Genomic DNA, 10,370 nt, shown 5'->3' on the forward strand with positions numbered 1-10,370 from the left:
GAAGTAAACTCTCCCCAAGATATAATTTGCTTTTTGGGTATTATAGTGTCCAGAGATGTTTAGATAATAATCAGTGAATTTATCAAAAGAATATGAGATTTAGTAAGAACATCACAGAGAAGAGAATAAAAATGAATGAACGGAAAAACGACATGTACCAACTATTCAGAATTTTTTTAGTTATTTAAAACTATCAAAAATTAATTGATATTAAGGAAAGATTAAAATTACAAAATGATAAATCCTTTTCTTAGATTAATCAAAGACCGTTTAGAAAGATTGAAGTATTCAATATTAGTTTTTCATTATATAGTCATAACACCTTAAAAACTTGAATTGATCGACAATCATGTAAAACATTTAAGTTAAACAATAAACTTTATTATGTTGCTTATTAAACAAAATATATATAATTTTGACGTAATATCGGTACTTACTGTACTACTGAATAAGGAAAGATTGACAAATTATTGTGACATAACACAACATAGATCAAATCGTGCTCAATGAGTTTATCGATATGCTCGGAGCTGAAGACATGAGCGAAACAAAAAGAAATATCTCGATTTGGTTGAACTACCAGCGATAGAATTTATTTTGCAAATTAAATATTTATACTCCAAAAATATTATTTATTTTTTAATTTAACCTATTAGCAATGAGCCATAAGGTCCATCTTAATTTAAAGACTTACTTACTATTAATAGAAGAAAGTTTCAAAATATTCAAATAACTTACAAAAGAAATGTTGCTAAACTTAGATAACAACATTTTAAAATGCTTTGGTGAGGTAGTCCTCGATTTTAAAATGCTATTAACTACTATATTAGTGCATTATAATCCACCCGGTGTTAGAAGGTTGTTAAACATCTTGTGAAGACATGTTAGACGATTTTAGATGGATACAAGACCGTTCATCTAACAATTAACTTTTCTGTGCATTAAAAATGATTAATTTCTTACAGAGTACGAGCAATAGTGTAGAAATATGATATACCCAAACTTGATCATGGGTTAGATGATAACATTTCATCGAAACAGAGAAATAATTGAGGAAAAGTTATAGAAGTACATATGAAAAAAATTCAATGCACATTCAAAGCTAGACCTTGACCAGAATCAAGTTTTCAAGACTATATCGCAAAAAATAATTCTGACAAAGTAAAATTATTCTTTGTGGATGGACTTAAAGGAACTGAAATATATTCCTATCGTGCTTTACTTATAAAAGTATGAAGTATAATAGACATAGCTGTAGCAATACAATTTAACCTAGGGTGATGCGACTCACTCAATATTTGATATTTCTCTTTAAGTAGATGAGACAATTATCATAAAAATATGAAAGCGAAGCGATGATACTTAATCGGCAAGAAAAGCACAACTGATAATCTAGGAGGAAGCACATATGGTGAAGTGTTTGACAATCGAACAGTTGTCATGAGCTTTAAAGATCTAATGGACGTCGATGAACTTTTTGGCCAAGAAACATGATTTTTGAAGGTGATATCCGTCCCGTAGTTCCAAAATTAATAAGAATATAAGCAGTCAATGCTAGCTTGATAAAATCATACTTATAGTATCAAATGAACGACTAACAAAAAAAATATGTGAGCAAGAGACATTCAACATCCAGTGAGTTCAACTTACTTTAAGTGAAGATAAGCATACAATTAGCATGACTTTGTCATTCTCCAATTTAATTGGGTTTCAAGCACAACGTAATCATACTGCTGGACATTGCTTAATAAGAGATATATTTACGACATCAACAATAACGACCCAATAAAATCTCGCAAAGTGGGGTCTGGGAAGGGTAGTGTGTACGTAGACCTTACCGCTATCACGATAGGGCAGATAGGCTATTTCCGATAGACCCTCGACTCAGGAAGAAAGAGATATATTTCTCATTAAATAAAAATACAAGCTGTGCAAAATATATGAATGAAAAAATTATAAAAGCTTGCAGAAATGAATATGTTGCTTAACTAACTAAGATAGTCTTATATGTACTTTCTTAAACTATTTAAATTGTTCTACTTTCATATGAATAATTGGCTCAATATATACGTGCGACGCACGTACATAGAAACTAGTACTATAATAAAAGCGCGAAGGTCCTTAGGGAAATGTCGTTGGCCTTTTTTACCCTTTAAAAATAGATTTCACATTAGATAAAATTGTAATTATAATTTAATTATTTTTCTAATATTTAGAACTTTAAATTAATTAACTTTTTCTTTATTTGAACTATGTAAAAATTTCTAGTATTTAGGAATATGTTATTGAGTTAGATTTTACTTAGATAATTTTTCTCTATTTAGTGTAACTATTTTCCTTACATATAACCCTTCCATGTTTCCAAGTTTTTACACGTTAGGAATTGTATTGAATTGCAAAGTTTTTGTCTTCGTGCATGTTTTCAAATTCTAATTCTTTGTCCACTTCTTTTTTGGATCATGTGAGTAGCAAAACTTCTAATTTTTCATATGTAGAATTAAGGTGACTTTTACATTTTCTATACTTAATAAGCACTTTAATTAATAATGATAGATAACACGCACGTCATCTTACATATTAAATATCATTGTCATTAATTATTTTATTTAAAATTCAAAAATTAAGTGTAGTTTTGTTATAATAGGAACTCTTAATATTTATAATTCAAGATTGAATGATATTTAAATCATATTAATTATTTTTTTGTACTTGAATTGCATTAAAATAACTATAACTCCTTAGTTTAATTAATGTTAAAAGAAGAAAAATCAAAAATTTAATTTCAAATTCCTATTTATCAAGACCTAATAACAACTAAATAATGTATATGAATGAATAAAGTTACACCGTTTATGAAATTTTTGTTTTGAACTAAGGAGTAACCAAAATATCAAGGTATATTTTCTTCTACTTCTAATGATAAGTTCAAATAAAATTACTATATTGTCAATTCAAACGAGAGAAATGAGTTTGAATATAATGATAAACAAGTAAACAAAAAACGATAAAGTCCAAAAAGAATAAGTAAGAACTATTTGTTACTAAAATTGATAATATCAGTCCGCGCTCCTTCTATATTCAATAATACTTTAGGTTCTCAAACTTTGTGTTTTTGCTTTGTAAATATATACGACTTTTAAAATTTTAGATGTTACTGATATTAGTGCTAAAAATATTTCAAAATTCATAATTATATTAGTTAATAACCAAAAACACAAAAGGGATATTGCATTTTTTAAAGAAAAAGATAACACTGTTTTTGAAACCTTAATTTGAGAAATACTTGAGGAAAAAGTATGTGTTGTATATTAAGATGAAGCAAGGAAAATATATAATTATATTCTGACAAATAACATTTGTATATGATTATATAACAATTAACGATTGAAAAATATTATTTTGGAAGTTTGATTTTCAATTATTCTTCACTTTCACGCGCCTAAAGGAGATAGTATTTATCCACACTCTTTAACACATCGACGTCCAGAGTGTATCGATTATCAAATAGCCAACTTCAGAGGGTAGCTAAGACTACAAATTGTTTAGGAATTGTGTTTTAACATACGCTCCATATTTTTTGCTAAGTAGTACAGTCCTTTTAGAATCCATTAATAATAAGTAACTTCATTACAATCTTAACCTCCTACTTCTCTCTCTATATATATATACACACACACACACACACACTCACTCACACATGATTATGTGCCTGTATAGAAAAAGAAAGCTCACCCCAAAACGAAAAAGAGTTAATAAAAAATATAGCGATTGAATAATACCTTTTGCGATAATAATTTAATATTTTCTTAGATTTAATATTATAACTCAAACATAAATTTAATATAATATTTATGTAATTTTATAATTTTTGCGTATTCTAAAACTAGTATAATTAAAATTAGCTACTCTTAATCAATTAAATTAGTAACCTTAAGAAAATAAGCTAAGTAACCTTTTATAGCATGCCAAATTATAACAATTATATAAAGACAAAATTACATAATAATGCACTCCATAAGTTGACTTATTTTAGCCCACTTACAAGTTTGCAAATGTGTAGCCAAATATCAATAAGCTTAGATTTGAATTTTTTTCCAGTTTTTTATGCTCTATATCTTCAAGCGTGAAACATTTTCATTCTCTTTTTTCCTCAAATTTCTACACACCTATCACAGCTACGAAAATAAAAAACAAACGCGAGAAATCTAAAATCTCATCTTCCTTAATGCTAATTTTGTTAGATTTTGAATATGGTTTTGTGAGAAATTTGGAGTGAGTATTGTTTGAACTTATTATAATTAGTCTAAGCAGACTGCATACGAAGTTTGAAGTCATTTAATGGAGATTTGGAATAGTTTTAATCAAGACTTGCAAGTGAAAACGTACAAAAAATTCGACGGAGATGCTTATACATTTTTATACAATATTACACACTTTTATACAAAGAGGTATATTATATATATAGTTGTATTAAAATGTATAAAGATGTATAAGCACAGTAACAAAAATATTAGTGATACACCATGTATATAGGTGTAGTAGTTGAAGAAGAAGAAGAAGAAGAAGAAGAAGAAGAAGAAGAAGAAGAAGAAGAAGAAGAAGAAGAAGAAATGTGAGAAATCCACCAAATACCTGTAAATAATGTATCAACCTTGTATAAAATAATGTAAAAGAGGTGTTCATACACCATTATACATTACTTATACACTATTATACAAATGAAACATATTAATGGAGCTTCACGGATTCATCTTCTTCTTTGGGCATCTTCCGAAATTCAGCTCAAATCTGCTCCAAATCACTTCAAATTTGAGTTTTGAACTCCCCTTGACGATCCCAATCAATTGGGCCAACACCCAATCCAAACAACTAACAAAATTGAAAAATTCAATTTCTGAAATTGAAGTTTCGAATGACCTTTAATGGTGACTCCAAAAATAATAATTCTCTTAAGTGGTATTTTTTCTTCTCATCTTAATTGTCACGACCCGAATTTTCCACCCACGGGGGTCGTGATGGCGCCTACTATTGGGAGCTAGGCAAGCCAAATATTGATTACTTTGTCATTAACAACATAGTCCATTTTAATAATTTATCAGCATTAAAATAAAAGCAATTGATTTAACTAAATAAGCGGAAGTCTTAAATTAACGAAAAACTAAATGGAAATGCGGAAGAATTCAACATAAGCCTCTACCCAAGACTGGTGTCACAATACTCACGAACATCTAAGAATACTAAATACAATGTCTGAAAGAAATATATCTGTTTGTCTCAGATACAATGAGATAACAGTCTAAAGTAAAAGATAGGGGAGACGCCGAGCCTGCGGACGCCTGCAAGGCTACCTCGGTATCTTGCTGGACTGAAGGCCTGCTCCCGTGCTACTGTTGCTGCTATGCAAAACCTGGATCTGTGCAAATAGCACAGAGTGTAGTATCAACACAACCGACCCCATGTGCTGGTAAGTGCCTAGCCTAACCTCGGCGAAGTAGTGACGAGGCTAGGACCGGACTACCAAGTAAACATGTGCAGTTATATAAACAGCGGAAAACAAAACAGGAACAAACAAGTAAAGATGGGAGGGGAAAACATGCTGTGGGGGTATACCAGTATTAACAGTAAATCCAAAGTAACAGTCTAAGGGCAGCTTAAAATTTACAGCGAACAAAGAAACTAATATCCAAAATAAACACACTTGTATCAATAATTGTTGCGGCGCGCAACCCGATCCCAATATATAACAACACTGTTGCGGCGTGCAACCCGATCCATATCAATTAGCATTGTTGCGGTGTGCAACCCGATCCACAAATATCATTATTGCGGCGTGCAACCCGATCCATATCATTTAACACTGTTGCGGCGCGCAACCCGATCCACAAATATCATACAATGTACGGCATCACCCTTCGTGCTTTATCACTCTTCCTCACCCAAACAACAATCACAAATAAGGGGCAAGAAAGTAAGCAAATAATGATAGAAATCCTGGCAAGGTAATGCAATTAAACAATTAAATCTCGGCAAGGGAACACTATCAATAAATTTCCATGTCCCGACAAGGGAGAAAATCAACAAAACAACAAAACGTCCCGGCAAGGGAGATAAACCAATAACTCTTTCTCTTTCTTTCACTTTCATCTCTTAGTTCACATTATCACTTGAGCCAACGCTCCAAGGATTTAAATATCTTATATACCTTCACAATTTGTATTTCAACTCGAGCCAACGCTCCACGAAGTTCAAAGATCACAATTTCCTTTCACATACTCTTTACAACATATAGAAATCATCAATTAAGTACGGAAGCTCTAGCAAAACCAGGATATTCGCAATATAAGGACTCACGGTCATGCTAGACACCAATGTATAGATACTCGTCACCATGCCTATACATCGTACTCGACAATTAGCAAGTAGCAAATACGACTCAACTCCTATTCCCTCAAGCTAAGGTTAGACCAAACACTTACCTCAACTTCCACGGCCAAATCAATCCACAACAACCGCTTTCCCTCTCGAATTCGGCTCCAACTCAATCGAATCTATGCATAATTGACTCAATTCCATCAATAAGAGCTAAACAAGCCAATTGCTATGTTCAATTACAACTTTCCAATCATTCTTCCCAAAATCCCAAAAATCGACCCCGGGCCCGCTTGGTCAAAACACGAGGTTCGGACCAAAACCATATCACTCATTCCCCCACGAGCCCGAATATGTAATTTGTTTTCAAATTTGACCCCAAAACGAGGTCTAAATCAAGAAAAATCAAAAAGCCCTAATTCTACCCAAATCCCCAATTTCTACCCTTAATTTCATGTTTTAGGCTTAGGAATTCATTAGATGATGATGGAAAATGAAGAAAACGAGTTAAACAATGCCTACCCAAGAACTTTGGTGAAGAAATGCTTCAATGGACGCCTAAAGACCTTGGAGAAGAAGGAGTTCGTGAAAACTTAGTGAAAATCCCGTAGCTACTGTTCTGGAAATTAAATATAACTGGGCGAAAAACGTTCTATGCGATCGCGGGAAAGGGATTGCGATCACATAGGGTAATGTCTGCTGTGCACTGCGATCGCGGATGTAAGGTTGCGATCGCATAGAGGAATAAAAAGGAAGGCTGGTTTTATACAATGCGATCGCGGAGAGTAGAATGCGATCGCATAGAAGGATTTCTGAACCCCCTAGGTTTGCTCTATGCGATCGCGACACCTCTTATGCGATCGCATAGAAGGAATAACTGGGCAACCAACAGCAGCTATTTCTGCAACATTTTTGAGGCTAAAACCATCCCGAAACACATCCGAATCACACCCGAGCCCTCGGGGCTCCTAACCAATCACATGAACTAACTCAACAACATCCTACGAACTTAACCGTGCGATCAATTCGCCAAANCAACCCGATCCATATCATTTAGCATTGTTGCGGCGTGCAACCCGATCCACAAATATCATTGTTGCGGCGTGCAACCCGATCCATATCATTTAACACTGTTGCGGCGCGCAACCCGATCCACAAATATCATACAATGTACGGCATCACACTTCGTGCTTTATCACTCTTCCTCACCCAAACAACGATCACAAATAAGGGGCAAGAAAGTAAACAAATAATGATAGAAATCCCGACAAGGGAATGCAATTAAACAATTAAATCCCGGCAAGGGAACAATATCAATAAATTTCCATGTCCCGGCAAGGGAGAAAATCAACAAAACAACAAAACGTCCCGGCAAGGGAATAAACCAATAACTCTTTCTCTTTCTTTCACTTTCATCTCATAATTCACATTGTCGCTTGAGCCAACGCTCCAAGGATTTAAATATCTCATATACCTTCACAATTTGTATTTCAACTCGAGCCAACGCTCCACGAAGTTCAACGATCACAATTTCCTTTCACATACTCTTTACAACATATAGAAATCATCAATTAAGTATGGAAGCTATAACAAAACCAGGGTATTCGCAATATAAGGACTCATGGCATGTTAGACACCAATGTATAGATACTCGTCACCATGCCTATACATTGTACTCGACAATTAGCAAGTAACAAATAAGACTCAACTCCTATTCCCTCAAGCTAAGGTTAGACCAAACACTTACCTCAACTTCCACGGCCAAATCAATCCACAACAACCGCTTTCCCTCTCGAATTCGGCTCCAACTCAATCAAATCTATACAATAATGACTTCATAGTATCAATATATGCTAAACAAATCAAACCCAATGCCTAATTATGGATTTCCAAGCTTTCTTTCCAAAATCCCAAAAATCGACCCCGAGCCCGCTTGGTCAAAACACGAGGTTCGGACAAAACACATATCCCCCATTCACCCACGAGCCCGAATATATAATTTATTTTCAAATTCGACCCCCAAACGAGGTCTAAATCAAGAAAATCCAAAAAGCCCTAACTCTATCCATTTCCCCCAATTTCTACCCTAAATTATATGTTTTAGGCTTAGGAATTCAATAAATGTTGATGGAAAATGAAGAAAACGAGTTAAGATTTACTAACCCAAGAAGTTTTTGTGAAAGGGAGCTTCAATGGACGCCTAAAGACCTTGGAGAAGAAGGAGCTCGTGTGTTTTTATGAAAATCCCGCAATACACTGATTCTGGAAATTAAAATATAATTGGGCAAAAATTTCCCTTCGCGTTCGCGGAAAGGGGATCGCGTTCGCGAAGGGTAACTTATAATACCACCGCGTTCGCGATGGGAGGAGTGCGAACGCGAAAAGGAAAAGTTGGGGGGGGGGGTCCAGTACTTGGTCTACGCGAACGCGTGGACCCTTACGCGAACGCGATGAAGGAGCCCTATAAACTACGCAAACGCGAGAGTATCAATGCGAACGCGATGAGGAAAAGTCAGAGCTTCGCGAACGCGAAGGAGGCGTCGCGAACGCAAAGAAGGAACTGGGTCTGCAACAGCTGAAGAATTTCTGCAACTTTCCTAAGTCCGAAATCACTCCGAAACACCTCCGAAACACACCCGAGCCCCCGGGGCTCCTAACCAAATACATACACTAACTCAATAACATCCTACAAACTTATCCGTGTGATCAAATCGCCGAAATAACATCATAAACAACGAATTAAACCTCAAAATCACAAGTTTTTCCTCAAACTTTATTAACTTTCAAATTTAGAACTTATAATTCGAAACACGTCAAACGACGTCTGATTTCAACCAAACTTTACAGAGATATCTTAAATCACATATAAGACCTGTACCGGGTGCCGGAACCAAAATACGAGCCCGATACCAACACGTTCTAACCAATTTTCATTTCAATTTTTTTCATAAATTTCAGAAAAACAATTTTACTCAAAAATTCATTTCTCGGGCTTGGGACCTCGGAATTCGATTCCGGGCATACGCCCAAGTCCCATATTTTCCTACGGACCCTCCGGGACCGTCAAATCACGGGTCCGAGTCCTTTTACCTAAAATGTTGACCGAAGTCAAATTTATTCATTTTAATATCAAAATTTAGCATTTTTCTCACAGAATTCATATTTAAGCTTTCCGTCTACGCGCCCGGACTGCGCACGCAAATTGAGGCAACCCTAAATGAGGTTTTCAAGTCCTCAGAAGCACGGAATGAGTAAGAAAACAGGTGTTGATCCTTTGGGTCATCACATTAATAGTGATTATAAACTTTGAATCTGGAAGGAGAATTGAAGAATATATATAATGGTAAAGAAATTTTGGGGTGCAAAGTCGTGAAAGAGGAAGAAGAAGAACGAAGAAAAGAAAAAAAATAGAGTGGGCTAACTGGTGAAAAATAACTTTCAGATTATGTACAACCTGGGCCATATGAGGTAAGAACTTTAAACGTGAGCCATTTTTTGATGGACTATTAGGCCAAGTGACAAGTACATGAGTGCACTACTAAAGTAAAGGAGGAAAAAATGCATCTAGTGGGAATTGATCCATATACCTCTTGGTAAATAACTCAACCTACAACCAAGTGCATCATTCAACCTTCTTGGAGTATGGGAGTCAACAGTTAATATTATACCAATATTAAAAAATATGTACATAAAATATCTAATTTTACGAAGAGACCATGAGTTTATGTGTCCCGTAATTACATCTATAAATCCGCTCCTGTGAATAGTGTAAGATGAATCTCATACCACATAATAATTTCTGTATTATAATTATTGCATAATTTGATTGTGGACGAACGACCTTACTAATAACATTATGTCTAACCGTTCTTGTAACTTTCCAAAATACATGTGCATAAGGTCTAATTATTTAGAGCAGAGTACCAAATTTGTGGGTCAGCTGGTATTTATTGTATTTGCTAGCCACTATATATATTAAAAATATATATTTTATTAATTAT

Source organism: Nicotiana attenuata, unplaced genomic scaffold, assembly GCF_001879085.1.
Source record: "Nicotiana attenuata strain UT unplaced genomic scaffold, NIATTr2, whole genome shotgun sequence".
In the NCBI taxonomy this organism is placed as follows: Eukaryota; Viridiplantae; Streptophyta; class Magnoliopsida; order Solanales; family Solanaceae; genus Nicotiana; species Nicotiana attenuata.